Source organism: Rousettus aegyptiacus, unplaced genomic scaffold (genome assembly GCF_014176215.1).
Source record: "Rousettus aegyptiacus isolate mRouAeg1 unplaced genomic scaffold, mRouAeg1.p scaffold_m13_p_9, whole genome shotgun sequence".
In the NCBI taxonomy this organism is placed as follows: Eukaryota; Metazoa; Chordata; class Mammalia; order Chiroptera; family Pteropodidae; genus Rousettus; species Rousettus aegyptiacus.
Window position 1 is genome coordinate 18,272,891 of NW_023416312.1, and position 16,080 is coordinate 18,288,970.

The 16,080-nt window shown below is 35.1% G+C and overlaps 1 protein-coding gene and 1 pseudogene across 8 annotated transcripts in view; one reads left to right on the forward strand and one right to left on the reverse strand.

Moving 5' to 3' along the window:
* The window catches only part of DMD (dystrophin), a 2,254,165-nt gene that overhangs the window by 1,583,176 nt on the left and 654,909 nt on the right, over window positions 1-16,080 (reverse strand). The gene's annotated exons all lie outside the window — the stretch shown is intronic.
* LOC107511414 lies at window positions 7,896-8,496 on the forward strand (annotated as a pseudogene).

The following is a 16,080-nucleotide window of genomic DNA, read 5'->3' on the forward strand; positions in this document are numbered from 1 at the left end:
ACCCGGAAAAGAAAGATTCATTTGATGTGAACCCTGAGAAAGAATTTGTCAGCTGAGATGGACCCCCCCCCCCAAGTCAACCAAGGGCCCAAATTTTATAAATAATAAGAGTCTAGTGGCCATTTGCTAACAGGGCTCCTTGTGTACTCTGTGTGCGGGAAAGTACCTCAGACTGAAAATTCAGCTCCCGCACTCTGCTCTGCTTGTTTCCATCCTGAGTCAACAAGAGCAGGGAAACCCCAGTTTTTTCTTTCTATCAATGTATTGATACTTGCCCTGGCCAATCAGAATTGCACAATTTGGATACTTCATTTACATAAAACGTACCTAACTGAGAACCTGGGAGGGAACTTTCACTATAAAAGACAGTCTCCTCTTTGTCTCAGTGGAAAGTAATTTAGGTTTTTACCTGAAACTGTGACTCCTGGGCTGCAGTTCTTTTTTGCTCAGATAAATGATTTTTATTCTTTATTATAGTTTAAAATTAATTTTAGTTTTACACACTTGTAAAAATAATTGGATAAATATCCTTTATCATCACTAGAGAGGATGGTTTTAGCACTCTCAGTTAGAAATGTTACATATTGCATAAAGTTAGTTCTACAATGTCCGAATATTTGACAATAGGTAGCAATTATTATTTGTTAGGTCCTAGTTCATATCTGTGAAAAATACTTTTTCAAGAGGCTAATGTAACTAATTTTGCAAAGGTGGAGGAGCTATAAGGAAAAAAAATCACACCATAATGGAAATATTAAATGTTTTCCTATTGCTTTATCTTAAACATGGTGCTTGTTCATTTTTTACTCCTTAGAATTTAGTGAAAATATTTTACTAAATTTTAAAGTAATTAGTAATAATTACTTTAAAATTTACTAATTTAATAATATCTTAATAATTTTTCTTTTCCAAATTTTTTTATTAGAGAAATATTACTATCTGTGCCAGTTATTCAGTGATTTTTTTCCTCAGATTCACACCCACTGACTCTTTTACAGTCTGTTTTGTGATGCTGAGGCCCAGGACTCTGGTAAGCCATGTTTCCAGTTTGCTATCTTACTCCCTGTTAAGATCGGGCAGCAGTGAGCATGATGGGGACACTACAGGACTGGAGGAGGGAGAAAGGACTTACTCATTTGTATTTGCATCCTGTGGACTTACTGTTTCTATTAGCGATATCCCAGACTTGCTTCTTCATGCCTATAGCGGCGCTCATTTTTAGTAACAGCTGTTGAATCCAGCTTGTATTTTGTTTGTTTGTTTTTCCCAACATTTATAAAATCAGCTTCATTGCACCCCTGCCATAGCAATACCGACACCAACTAGATGGCAGAGATCTGGGACTCAGTTCTGATGGACCTCTTCTGCTATCTCTTAGACACAAACACCAACCACTCAGTGCCCCCTCTTTGGAAGTCTAAGTTCTAGCCCAGTAGAGTCCACACTTCTAAATTTTGGTAATTCTAATCTTTTCTCAGTGCTAGGAGTGGTAGCTACTTTGTGCAGTTGCTACCTCTGTTCTCGTATTACTTGTTCAGTTTTCTGATATCTAATTACAATTCTTTATGAAAATTTTCTCCTGTTAAAATAACTAGAGTGACTAGGTATTTACCCCAAAGACTTGAAAATACATATATCCAAAAAGATATTTGCACATCGATGTTCATAGCAGCATTATTCATGGTGTCTGGGACATGGAAGCAATCGAAATATCCTACAATAGATGATTGGATAAAGAAGCTGTGATACATACATACAATGGACTATTACTCAGCCATAAGAAGAGATGCAATACTGCCATTTGCAACTACATGGATGGATCTCGAGATAATCATGCTAAGCAAAATAAGCCAGACAGAAAAAGGTGAAAACATGAAAGCAACAAATGAACAGGACAAACAAACAGAGACTCATGGACATGGACAATGAACTAGTGGTTACCAGAGAATAGGGGGTGGGGGAGGAGGGAGGTAGATGGAGTAAAAGGGGTCAAATACATGGTGACAGAAGTCTAACTATTGGTGGTGAACACACAATGCATATATATATATATATATATATATATATATATATATATATATACACACACACACATACACACACACATATATATGTATATATATGTATACGTATGTATATACATATATGCATATAATGTGTATATATGTATACGTATACATATATATGTATATACATGTATACATATGTACATATATATACATTATATATATACATATGAATTACTGTTGAATTGTACATTCGAAACTTATTGGATTTCATTAACCAATGTCACCATAATAAATTTAAAAATTTAAAAATTTAAAAATTTAAAAAAATAAAACTACTCGAATGGTTTCTGTCTGTTAATTGGACCCTGACTGACACACTATTCCAAACCCAAACTTGTGAATATCACAGTGGAAATAGAGAACACATTTTGGGGCTGAATTCAATGGATAAGAAAGATTTCTCATATTCTTTCAAAAACCACCTAATTTCATATTACTTTCCAGTATTACTTTCTACTTGATTTCATCATATAAATTCATTAATGATTCTATTATTAGCATAGAGATTTTAAGCATCTGGACAGCCATATGTATAAATATATTCTCTCTGTAAATGAGACTCAGTTATATTAGAATCAAACAAGCATTTTTATTCCAACCATAGTCAGTTGAATATCATTTTGTAGTTATTTTTCAAAGTCAACATGAATAGTAAAAATAAGATATGTTCAAAACAAGTCTGGAAAATCCTTATACTATCCACATTATATACACAGTTGAATTTTAAATACTAAATAGTCATCTCCTGCACTCCAAAGTGTAGGAACCTATGAGCCAGAGTCTAAAAACAAAAAGCAAGTGTGTATGCAACTTTCTTAACATGCAAACCTTTCTGCTCCTAAAGTAAGCTTCAAAGTGTTTTGCTTACCTGCAGGGTTTTCTGCATTATGTCTTAAAAAATTAAACATGTTCCATCATAATGCCTTTAATAAACATGCTTGCTGTCAAGAATAAACAAGATGATGTCATCCTAACGTCAGTACATAAATTAACTGAGTCTCCTGCCATGCAAACCTGTCCACACTGTCTCAGTCACACAGATTAAAGACCTGAGGGGATCTGAGCAAATCCAAGAGGATAGTTCTGCTTAGAAAATTATTACGTTATATATACCAAGCTTTAAGCTTGATGTCAAAAATCAATTTTAGTCAGTAAATAACAATTTTATAACTTATTTATTAAATTAATACATGGAAATCTAAATTTTCTATTACCATCATTTCTTATTTGGACACCGGTAATTGCCTCTTTCTTGTACATTTCTAAAGCATAATATGCCTGATGCTAGCTAGCACCATTCCAATAATTTTTACCTTAACTATGGAAATGTCCTTTTTAAAAAAATCACCATTCTAGAGTTAATATGCTACCAGCTTTTTACAAATTAAGTTTGTTAGAAAATGGCCTTCATTGTGTTATAAATGGATACTCTTAAAACGTTATCCCTCTTCATATTTCTAATACTACTTTTCTGTAGATGTTCTATAGAGGTACTTGAGAAAAATTCAGCATATCTAACAAAGGAAGAAAGAAAATGCATTGCTGTTTTGGGTTGTGATCTACTGTACTCCTTGCCTCTGTTTTTCCTCGGCCATTATATACAAAGCTGCTTAAACGTGCTATCTCCACCATCCCCACTATCTCCTACTCCAGGACCAGCCTTAGCCCCATACTGAAGGAATCGAAAGTCCCCTATTCCATTATAAGTTGAAGCCAAGGAAACGTTGCTACTGATTGAGCAGCCCATTGCTTAAACTAGACTCTTGCTCTCATCTTTATGATCCAGCTTCACTCTTTGTACTTGAAGGTGCTCCGATTTCGAAGATTGGGAACCTTGAAATAAATCTTTAGAATTAAGTTCCATAAAGAGAGAAGAGATATAGCCTCTCTTGTTCACTGCTTCAATTTCAGCACTTGGTGGTTATTCTGTGCCTGGCCACCTCTGTGGAGGTGATCAGCAGAGGCTGTTTGAATGACTGGATGGATTAATGAAACTCAGCTTAATATCTTAATTGTAACTGCTGTGTTTCTGTTCTAAATCTCATTGTTACCTCATTAATGCCTTTCAAAGTCTCAAGTAAAATCTGTGTTCTATACTCATGGCTGGTTCTCCTGTTACCTGGTACTAGACTCCTAGGTATAGAATACTTAACATCGACCAACTATTTTATTTCACCCCTTATTTTTCCTCACCTACTAGATAGAAGCTGTGCTTATTTCCTTCTGAGTTTATGGCTCAGTAACTGCTCGCTTGCCAAGATTTCTTCCTTTTCTTGAAATCTCCCTCAATCTGCATTTGTCCTGGCCATCCCTTTGTCATTTGAGCCCTTACTATATCAAATCTCATATGTAAAGTCAGGGAGTTGGGAATAAAAGAATGCATTGCATTCTTGGTAATGCTCACCTGAGAAGAGAAACAGGGCTGGGACATGGTATGAGAGCCTTGCTTGATCCAGGATATAACAGGGGGGGGGGCATATAAGGATATAACAGGGGGACATATAAGGAAGTGACTCAATAGAAGAGACTTTCGTCAATGGTTCAACCTTTGCAGACACAGCATCCAGGGAACACTTCTGACTAAATGATAATATTAGGCATATCCAATCTGATATTTCCAATCATGGAGATGGAAAACAAGAGAGAGAAGTCGAGTTACAATTGAATGGCAGGGAAATAGATAATTTATCAATTTTATAATAACAAATAAATTAAATAATTAAAGCTACATTGGCAGCTACCTCTGACTTCTTATATGTGCCAGGAAGTTTATAGAAATTATCTCATTTAAAATTCACCTCCCCAAAATCATGAGGACAATAATATGTATCAATACTCATCCTAAAGATGAGCAGTCTAATGGAAAATTTGAGTAATTTGCCCAAAGTCCTAAAACTGACAGATGATGTTGCCCAAATTTGCACCAGGTCCATGTGGTACCATAGCTTGGTCAGTTATCTACTGAGCTACACTCCACTCTAAGGACTCTAAATTCCACCAACATACCTTGGAACCCAGAGTTTACATACTTTTTCTCCTTGGTCTACTACTACAGGATACACTAGCTCTAGAATTGCAATAAGACATCTTTTTTTATGTGACTTGCCACCTCAGAATTACATGTGCAGGAAAGTATGAAAAAGATTTTGAAACCCACCAAACACGGGTAATGTATCTATTACTATTGGCTTTGTATCTTTTCAGGATGTTGATTGACTTTGTCTCCAGCTGAGTGGCAAGGACAGATTATTTTTGTTGCCACTGAATTTCAGGCTGTGTTTCAGTTTCATACTACATATTTAACCACACTTATACACATCCTTGAGCAACTGCTGTGCTATAGAAAGTCATAAGCTGAAGGTTAAGGAATATTTTCTCCTGTGACTTGATTTGTAGGGATTTTAGCCTCATGCCATTCACATGCATTCACTTACTAAATATTATTTCTTGATAATGATGCTAATCTGCTTAGAGTCATGGGGCCATAAAAAGGGAATATCTTCTATGGGTTAAGATGTGCTATTCTCATTAACTAAACAAATCAGAATTAATTTAATCACAGCAGTCAAGGGAAACTACTGCATCATTCCAGGACAAATTAGAGATATTGCACCCCTGTGGTGTAACCTTTGATTTCGATTAGAGGTTTCAGGCTGTTTCCTAGGCTGGATACAAAATATTCAGACTACTAAAGAGAACGCAAGGTAAGTTTACGGCTTTGCATCTTGGAACTACACCACTGATAACTGCAAAGCCTAAAGCTTTGAAGAGAAACTAGAAAAACCAGCAGTCAACCATTACTATTTTCATAACTATTAAACTCCCCGATTGTATATAAATATAAAGAAAATCTATAAATTACTTTTTAGATGATTCAATAGATAACCTACTGGTATAATTCATCCTGTTATTACCAAAACTCATGCAAACAATATTAAGCTAAAACAGTCTGATGGCTTTTAAAAATTTATATGAAAGTCAACATTATTACTTAAAAACTAGAAAAATGTGTTAAATGAAAGGAATCTACAAAATAAATAAAAATGTGTTGAGATTCCCCTATTGAAGAATTGTAAAACAAAAACATAATACTGTTTTCCTAATGTATCACACAATATGTGGAAATAAAAATTGAAGATTTAGAATATTCTAATATTTCCTAGAAAACATTAAATGTCTATGCAGTATCCATAATTGTTTCCCTCGAGGAAAACAATTTTCATCTCAGGTGGTGTACAAACTCTCTCTCTCTTTCTCCCTCAAAATCTAGACTCCAAGAACATATTTGCAATAAAACTCAAATTTTTATTGTATATGTCTTAATTTACAATTAAACTGAATGTGAAAAATTAACATAGTAAATATATACAAGTGAATATATATCAACATACAGATGTACGTAGATCTACATTATACATAGATGATATATATGTATATATAAAATACATATTACATGTTTATATATAATACATATAAACTTTGTATTCAATTTCATATGGTAGGTTTCTTAGAGTATAAAAACATTTTCTTATCATTATGTGTGTTAGCTCATGAAATCACCATTATTTTTAAAATATGTTAAGAATTTAAGGGACATAGTCAATAATATTGTAATAACTATGTATGGTATCAGATGGGTACAAGAGATTTATCAGGATGATCACTTTATAAGTTATATAAATGTCTAATCACTATATCGTGCACTTGAAACTAATATAATATTGTATATCAACTGTAATTGAAAAATAAAAAATATTAAAAACAGGCTAATGGTTCGGTCTCAGGTTTCAGCACCAAAAATATATATATATATATAAAAATAGGCCAAGATGATTATTATTTTCAAATTCCAATATCACTAAAGCAAAATTTTAGGTACACAAAATAGTTTATACAATGAAAATATTTATCCACACTCAGTTTTGTGTGCCAAGTTAGGTGTTATCATATCTTGATGGAGGGTAGTATAAATTGGTAAAACAATTTTGCTAAGTATTTTCATGATACATATTCAGATATTTTTTTAAAAAGTTAATATCACTCGATCTAATAAATTCATGTCCTAAAAACTGTCCGAAACACACACATGCGCGCACACACACACACACACACACACACACACAAAAGGTCAATTGAGTTATTTAAGATAGCAAATAAATAAAAATAATTTAAATTTCTAACTTTAGTGGAATTTTTCAGTAATCATGGTACAACCAGATAATGGATATTATGTAACTATTTAGAATGTGTATATAATAGCATAAAAGTGCATGATAGTAAATAAAAAGGATACAAAGTTGTAAATATAGCATTATCCAGCTAAATAAACAAATAAGAAAATAGAGAAAAAACTAATTTCAGGTAGTAGGATACCTGACCAAATATGTCAAAAAAGCAACAATGGCTTTCCTTGGGAAGTGAGAATATGACTGATATTTTGTTTTATATTCTTGTTTTTCTTCCCGCCCAGTTTTAAATAACATGTCTTGTTTTTATAACTTAGAAGTTAATCAAATAAACCACACATTTTTAAATATAGAGTATAAAAATCCTGGTTGTTAATTGTTTTCCCCTGCTCCCATTTAACTTCTACAGGTCAACAGCCCTGCTCTCCCATATTCATAGAATATAAGTTAACTTTTCTCATCCAATCAGCAGTGAGAAATGTCCGATTGAAATTAATCAAACAGGTAAGAAATCAAAACATTAAAGAAACTAATATTTTGCCTTTACAATGAGAAAAATATCGTAATTCGATTATTTTAAAGATCGAACTTTCTTATTTTACACTAAATGCATTGGAAACTCTCCAGCCGGCGCCAAGCCATGGGTATCTCTTGGGATAACTGGCACAAGCGCCAAAAGACTCGGGGCAAGAGAAAACCCTACCTCAAGGAGTGAAAATATAAACTTGGATGCCCTGCTGCCAACTCTAAGGCTCCTGTTGCCTACACGCAGTCCGAGTGCAGGGAGGCAGCAAATATCCCACCTTGGGACTAAACGTGGGGAACTTCTCCGGGAGCTCTGAGTGTTGTACGTGCAAAAGAAGGATTATTGATGTTTTCTACGATGCATGCAACAACAAACTGGTATGCACAAAGACCCTAGTAAAGAATCCTGTCATGCTGACTGACAGCACACCGGAGGACAGTGCTAGGAGTGCCAGTATGCACTGCCCCTGAGCCGCAAGAAGGGGGCCAAAGTGACTCCAGAGGAAGAAGAGATTTTAAACAAAAAACGATCAAAGAAAATTCAGAAGAAACATAATAAAAGGAAAAAGAATGCCAAAATCAACAGTCTTCTAGAAGAACAGTTCCAGTAGGGCAAACATCTTGCATGCATCACTTCAACACCAGGCCAATGCGGCCAAGCAGAAAGCTATGTACTAGAGCAGCCATCTGCAATCTTTCTGGCCCCTGGGACCTGAGCTCCGATGAGAATCTAATGCCTGATTGATGATCTGAGGTGGAGCTGAGGTGGTGATGCTAGCGCTGGGGAGTGGCAGCAAATACAAATGAAGCTTCCCTGGTTGGCCCCCAACCCACCTCCTGCTGGGAGGCCCAATTTCTAACAGGTCCCTGGACCAGTGCCAGTCTGTGGCCCCAAGTTGGGGACCCTTGTGCTAGAGGACAAGGGAAAATCAAAGCCCAGTAAGGCAAATAAATCCTCCTCCCTCTTATCTTAGCTCATGTAATAATGGTGTTTATTATTCTGTAATAAATAAATTAATTAATTAATTAAACATGATTAGACATTGAGAAAAATGGTGTTTCAGAGTAATATTTTTCACATTTGGTTATTATTATCCTTCTTCCCTGCCTTCCCATTTAATCCACAAATAAAAGTGCTTTATCCATCTCCATAAGGTCATTTTAGCTAAAAACGTATGAATACGTTCCTCAAATTATCACCAAATATGAATTTTACATCTTACTTAAAAAATCAATATTAGTAAACCAATTATAACATGCAGGTGTTTAAGAATAGTGTATTTAAAATATCTTAAATTTACAAAAGTACAAAAGTAATCACAAATTATTCTGTTTTGTAACACCTTAAAAGGATTTTAAATAAATTTTTAGTTAACTACCAATTTTAGATGAAAACTCAAAATAACAAACTAAAGGGAAATATTCCTTCCTGAAAACACAAATATTTTGGCATTGATGACTTTTGATAACTCACTAGACCAAAATAAATTGCCTGCCAAGTCAACAAGTTCTATAGCTACAAGTCACTTTCCAAGATTCTTTTGAAATTTTGACTTAAAAAACTTCACCGATTTTCATATCCTTGCTCAAAAATCTCAGTAGTAGACAATAAACCAAGGAAAGTAGAATGAGAAAAGTCTTGTGTATTTTGTTTACTTTGAATATATTTTTGGACTATCAGAAGTGTTTTCATTTGGTTTGTTACTTAATCCAGCACCTATACTTTTCCAATAAATGTCCCAGTACAGGGAAAAATACATTCTATATATTGATATCCAATTACTACCCAAGTTTTAAGCTATTTTTTTTTATTTTAATCTTGTACATGTTACCCCAGAATTTTTTAAAGATTCTACTTGGCTATTTGTGAAAATAACAATGTTAGATGAAGTAAAATATTTAGACTTTCAATTGATTGGAAAAATTTGTTTGGGAAAAATAATTTGTTTCTAGAAAGAAACCAAAAATTTTTCTCTCAGTTCTTTCTCCGCTCAACTGATGTTTCAGCTACTTTTATAAGGACTCACATGTGAAAAAGAGACTGTTTTTCTTAACAGAAGAAAGTTTAACAATGTAGTCAAGCTAAGACATAGGCCAATCAGAGTTTCAATTTCAATCTGAACACAGAGTGTTTTGGAATGGATCCCTTGGGATCCTGAAAATAAATCAGCTCTTAATTTCCGTATGGTGAGCCAATATTTTGAGATGTTAACCAATATTTTCTCTAAAAAAAAACTTGTTATACTGAAAGCTTTCCCCAGTTTCCCTAATCAGATGACAGAGAGGGTGTCCCATGCTTATAACCTTATACAAATAGTCAACATCTTGATTTATGATTTTCCAAAATCTGAAGTCCAAATACTGAAAATATATTTGTAAAATAAAGTAAAACAGATTAGCAATTTTGCCCATCTCTAAGTCTCGAAAATATTTTTCTGGACTGGAGGGAGAAGGTAAGGTGAAGAAGCAAGAATGTTAGACAAGAGTGTGTTCCTGAGAGGACAAAAATGGTGAAAGAAACGCCACCACTCCCAACCCCACCTCCAACATGATCAACAGATAAATTGAGGGGAATCCAAGTGCAGAAGTGAGTAGTCTCATTCTCTAGTGCAGTCCACCAGGAATGCAACAGGACTCAAAAGTTCCCCTGGACCTGAGATAGAAGCATGTTCAATGTATTTGAGCAGATAGGCATGAGATGGTCACCTTGTCCCCATTCACTTCAGCAGGATAGAGAGTGCAGTAATTTCCCACATGTCTCCAAAGAGCATTGTGCTCAATGGATTTTCAGAGGACCAGAATGACAAGGCAGCAGCCATTATTTCTTGTCTGTACAGAGATATGAAAGAGCCTAGTGCTTGGAAATAAGGAACAAGGTCACTATGGGATCAACATGCATGAGATCAAGTAACCCGTGCCCACCTTGAAATCTTAGCACTATATCAGCGCCCTCATACCCATACAAAAATTTAAGATGAAACCCCAGAGAAAAAAAGTGGGGCACATTTGTCCTATGTTGGCTGATTAAATGTGTGGAATCTGGCAGAAAGGAGGCTTAATATAAAAATTAAGTTTAGATACAGAAAAACACAATTGCCAAGACTCATTTTCACTGCATGTAGGAACTTATCTGGGGATTTCTAAGAATCTCCATCTAGCAACAAATCACAGACAAGAATTAGAGCCAAGTTATCTTGAGACAAAACCCCATGACCCTAAATTAGAAACAGGGAGGAGATATGAAGTGGACACTCAGATGTCACAGTGAGTTTCTGACATAGCAGTGCACTATGATGTCACTTTTGCAAAGACTTCCATTGACTGCTTTCAGTGTCCTGGGTAGTTCCATAGATTCTGACAGAAAATGAAAATAGTGAACTCCTTGTAGAATTTGGAGACAAACATAACATCAGACTCTGAGTTTCTAAAAAGACTGTAACTTTCCTAGATGTATGTTATAAACATATCTACATCGTTAATTATTTCATATAGTCAATTACCATTTTAAATTATAACAAAATTAAAATTATTTAATATTTATGCAAAAATAAATGAGTAATGAAATAAATAAATGCATAAGTACATAAATAAATTAATTAAAGAGCCAAAATTTTTCCTAGAGCAGGAAAGGCAACTCTATTGATTGGCACTAGGTACAAATATGAAGGAAGCAGAACCCATTACGTGGGAAAGGGCACATCCTTTAATCTGTCCTAAATCTGATTCCTGGATCATAGATGAGAGATTGAAAAGATTCTAGGCATTTCAACCCAACTCTAAGAGAAAAATGTTTCAAAGGCAGGTGCTGAAAAAATAAAAAATAACAATAATTTTCTTTGGCTTTAATGGTAAGAAAGCTGAACAATCCAAAATTGTTTGTGAAATTCAAGAAAACAGCATGTTTTTTATAACCTGGAGCTGTGCTGTACAATGTGGTACCCAACTGTGGCTCATGAGTGGCGAGTGAGCATTTAAAATGTGGCCAGCATGACTAAAGAAGTGAAATTTTATTATTTCTTAGTTTTCATTTTGATTTAAAGCTGAAGCAATATAAACTAATTTTCCATTAAACACAACTTCACTCATTCGATAGGACAGTAGTTCACTTTAACCCATGAAAACTTGGCATCTCAATTCGAATGTGACTGTAAAATACCGGAATTTGAGATAGTACATTCTTGTTAAGAATGTGAACTGTCTCATTAATATTTTTATACTGATTGCATGTTGAAATCATATTTTTGTTATATTGAGTTAAATAGAATATACTAGTAAATTAATTTTACTTGTTTATTTTTATTTTTAAAGTGGCTACTGAAAAATCTTTAATTACATATGTAGGTCATGTTATATTTCTATTGGACAGTAGTGATCTGGAGTACAGCTCTAAAATATGGCCCCACACCAGTTACATTTCTTCCTAAGTTTTGAGACTAACATTTATTCCTGCTACGTATACCCCAGTCTGTGTATCTAACATATAGCTAATGAAAACCAGACTTTTTTTTCTCATCAAACCCCTCAAATACAAAACAGGAAAAAATAGAGAGAAATTAGAAAAGTGAAAGAGAAAAAGACAAATAGGTCATTTAAATTAAGATAGAGTGACAGAATCATTGGGATCTGAACCTACATCTTTTGACAACAGTATAAGAGTCAGAGTAAATTTACCGGTAGATCTAAATTTAATTTAATTGCCTTGTTCTTCTATTTTTTTTCTCTTTAATAGGTTTCATGAGAATCAGGGATTATAAGGGAAAAAATTGAAGCCGGTAAGACAATATGATAAAGCAACCTAGGAGAGGAATGAGAAAATCAGGCTTCTGTCTCTGACTCCAACACTTACTATCACCACCTTCATAGCCTCTCTGCAACTCTGTTTTCTTATCTATAAAATTGGGACTAAACCTGCTGAACACATCAGGCTGTTAGGAAGACAAAATGCAAGGAGAGTTTATAATCTATAAATCACTATGTGATGTAACCATCAGTATGCCTCTTATTAATGGAAATTTACGAATAATAGAAAACTATGACAATTCAGAGTTGGAGGCATAAAGCTGTAGTAGTTGCTGCCATAGTCTGTCTGATTTGAGGTTCCTGGCATCTCTTTCCCAGCCAAGTCACTGAATTTCCTCTCCTAAGACTTGGAATCTTGCCATCTCTTGAATCAGATCACAGTTTGGTAGATTCTGCCTGTGTATGTCCATGGTTAGTACAGCCATGTGACATAGAAATGAAAGGCACAACTTATTAAATTTGTTATTAAATTTGCCATTTGACAACTCAAAAAGCACTGAGCATAAAACTTCAAGAGATTTCCTGAACAGCAGAGAGAGTCTCCAGTGTAGGGTCACAGAACACACAGCTCTGAACTTTACCTAGTTTGCACATGACCTGGCCCGTGCCAATCATTCAATCCCTCACACTCTGATCTAGTTTCATAGACTCCCGTCAGTCACTAGAACTCAATAAACTCTTACGACACTCCAGCCACTTTCCTCTGGTACTGACAACAGTACTGCATATTCATGTTTTAGGTCGGTTTTCACTGAAGTGGGACCTGGGACAAGGTACCTTTTCAAAGCCGAGTGGTTAATGCTAATACATAATCAAGGCTGAAACCGCTAGATGAGATCATTGCTTGTTGTGAACATGTGTTGTATTTTAGCAGTCCAGTTTCCTTTTGTAAAACTGTACCAAATACAGTTTGGGAAAACTCTCTTCTCCTACACTCCATTTTTATTAGCATTGTTTCCAACCTGGGCCTGGACAGTACAACCCACCCCATCCCCTCTCACCCTTGTCCCCCACTCCCCAGCCTCCCAACGCTCTGGCCACAGTGATTGATTAAACATGGGCATCAAAGACTAAAACCAACTTAAAGGCATAAAAAGTGTTAAAAACTTGATTTCCCTGTATATGATCATGACTGGCTGCCTTTATCAGATACATTGATATTAGAGTGAAAATCATCTATTAGTAGAGAGTAGAGATAATAGTAGAAACAGGAACTAAAAATTCTTTTCTTTTTTTTTTTTTTTTTGGTGCCAAAACCTGAGAACAAACCAGGGAAACAGGGAGTTAATTCTTAAGAATGGTGTAACAACACCTATAATGGTGAATCAACTGCTGCATTGTGTCCACTTCAATGGTCCAATTATTCATCAAATTAGACTTTGTGATTGAAGTTCTCTGATGTGACATTATAGTTTCCTTGATGTTTGGTTATTCAGCTGTTAAGACAGTTTCCTAACCTTCCTTATATCCCTATGCATTTTTATAATAGGCTGATTTTGTCTCTGTTCCTTGTAACATAAAAGGCATGAAAGGGCATATTTAGAGCCAGATTATATCATAGCTCCCAGGTGTGTCCTCTTGGACATATTTGTTACCCATTTGCTCTTGTCCTCCATTTCTTTCCATACAGAATTTGGAAAATAACATCACCTATATCCTATGGTCATGACCATGAACATACATTTATTGACATGATATGTATCATGTGTGTAAATTATATTGCATGGTACATACTCCTTAGGATGGAATAGTCATCATCTTTTTCCTCCCTAAGCTTTACCATTATCAAAGACCTTAAAAATAGGATATCCACTAAAATTAAAATCTTTGTGCTAATACATAATTCCCTACTTTTCCTACTGCAGTAAATTGATTTATTGGTCCCATTTTTCACTCCTAGATAACAAAATTATATATCTGGTCTACAGTGGGAAAAAATCACCTCTTTTGGTCAATGAAGTATTAACAAACATGACACGAGTGGAGCTTGAAATGTGGACTTGCTCTCTCATAATCCAGTGATCTTCCATGAAAACACCATGCACTGGGTAGTTAGTGTCCCTTTAGTTTAGGCCCCAATATGTGACATGTCAAACAAATCCAAATTCCACCTGCAGCTTAAGGCCAAGCCCAACAGATCTGCTGAAGCAGAGCCACCAGCTCCAGCCTACCTTACATCAGCCAGTCTTCTCCAACTGTGAGAATAAAGGCCTGTTGGAAGGCATTAAGTTAGGGGAGGGGTTCTTGCATAGCATTATTGTAGCAAGAGCCGACCAATACCTCTCTTTAGATAAACCTGTTTGATATAGTAATGTGCTTCGCTGTTTTTGTGATTGTTGTTGTTTTTGTTTTGTTTTGTTTTGTTTTTTAAGTTTGTTTTAACAAAATCAGATATCAAGTATAGGGACAGTACAAGTGTCTTAGTCATCTCAGGCTGCCATAGCAAAATGACATAGATTGGGTGGCTCAGATAATAGAAATTTATTTCCTCGCAGTCCAGGAGGCCAGAAGTCTGAGATCAGGCTACCAGCATGGTTGGATTCTGGTGACAGATTTCTTTCTGGCTTGCAGAAGGCCACCTTCTTCTGCGTTCTCACATGGAAGAGAAGGAGAGAACAAGTTCTCTGGTTTTTCTTCTTATAAAGGCACTAATCTCACCATAAGGGCCTCACCTTCATGACCTTCCTCATCTAACTGTAATTACTTCCCAAAGGCCTCATCTGCAAGATACTATCGCATTGAGGGCTAGGGCTTCAATTTATGAATTCTATGAGGACACAAGCATTCAGTTCATAACTACAAATAAAGGACTACAAAATGTATTTTACCCAGTAATATTTTGTTTTACTTTACAAGCACATGAAAATGACAACGCAATTGGTTTAGTTATATAATATCATGAACAAAGAAAATACTTTACACTCTTGTTTCAATTCATTGTAACTGAATTCTCTAAAACTATTAAAGGAGAATCGTAGTTGTCAAAAAAAAATGCAATCTTCCATCACATAAGAGTGAACTATAGAGTGCTGTGCTAATTTAAGCCAGGAGTTTGGGGCTTCAAGATTGGTCAGGGTCATGGCTTTGGCTTGTGGAAGATAATTTTTTGAGAGCATTCTGGGGCAACAGTCATTCAGACACTCCTCTTCAAATGGGACATAGTCTCCGAACAGTCAGAGAGGTAGAGTCCAGGTGGGTATAAGATAAAATAAACAGTGGAGGTTCTAGGCCATAGCAAGATTTCAAGTGGATGTTTAAAAGCAGAACTGAAAAGATTACTATCAGAGGGCTGAAGAGGGACTTTTGATAAGATACTTAGAGATATACTTGAAACTAATATAAATTATTGAAAGTCTAATTTATTTTTTTAAATAATAAAAAATAAGATATTTAGAGAATAATTCTTCCTTATCTATAGTTTTGCTTTCAGCAGTTTCAGTTACCTGCAGTCAACCACAGTCCAAAAATATTAAGTGAAAAATTCCAGAAATAAGTAATTT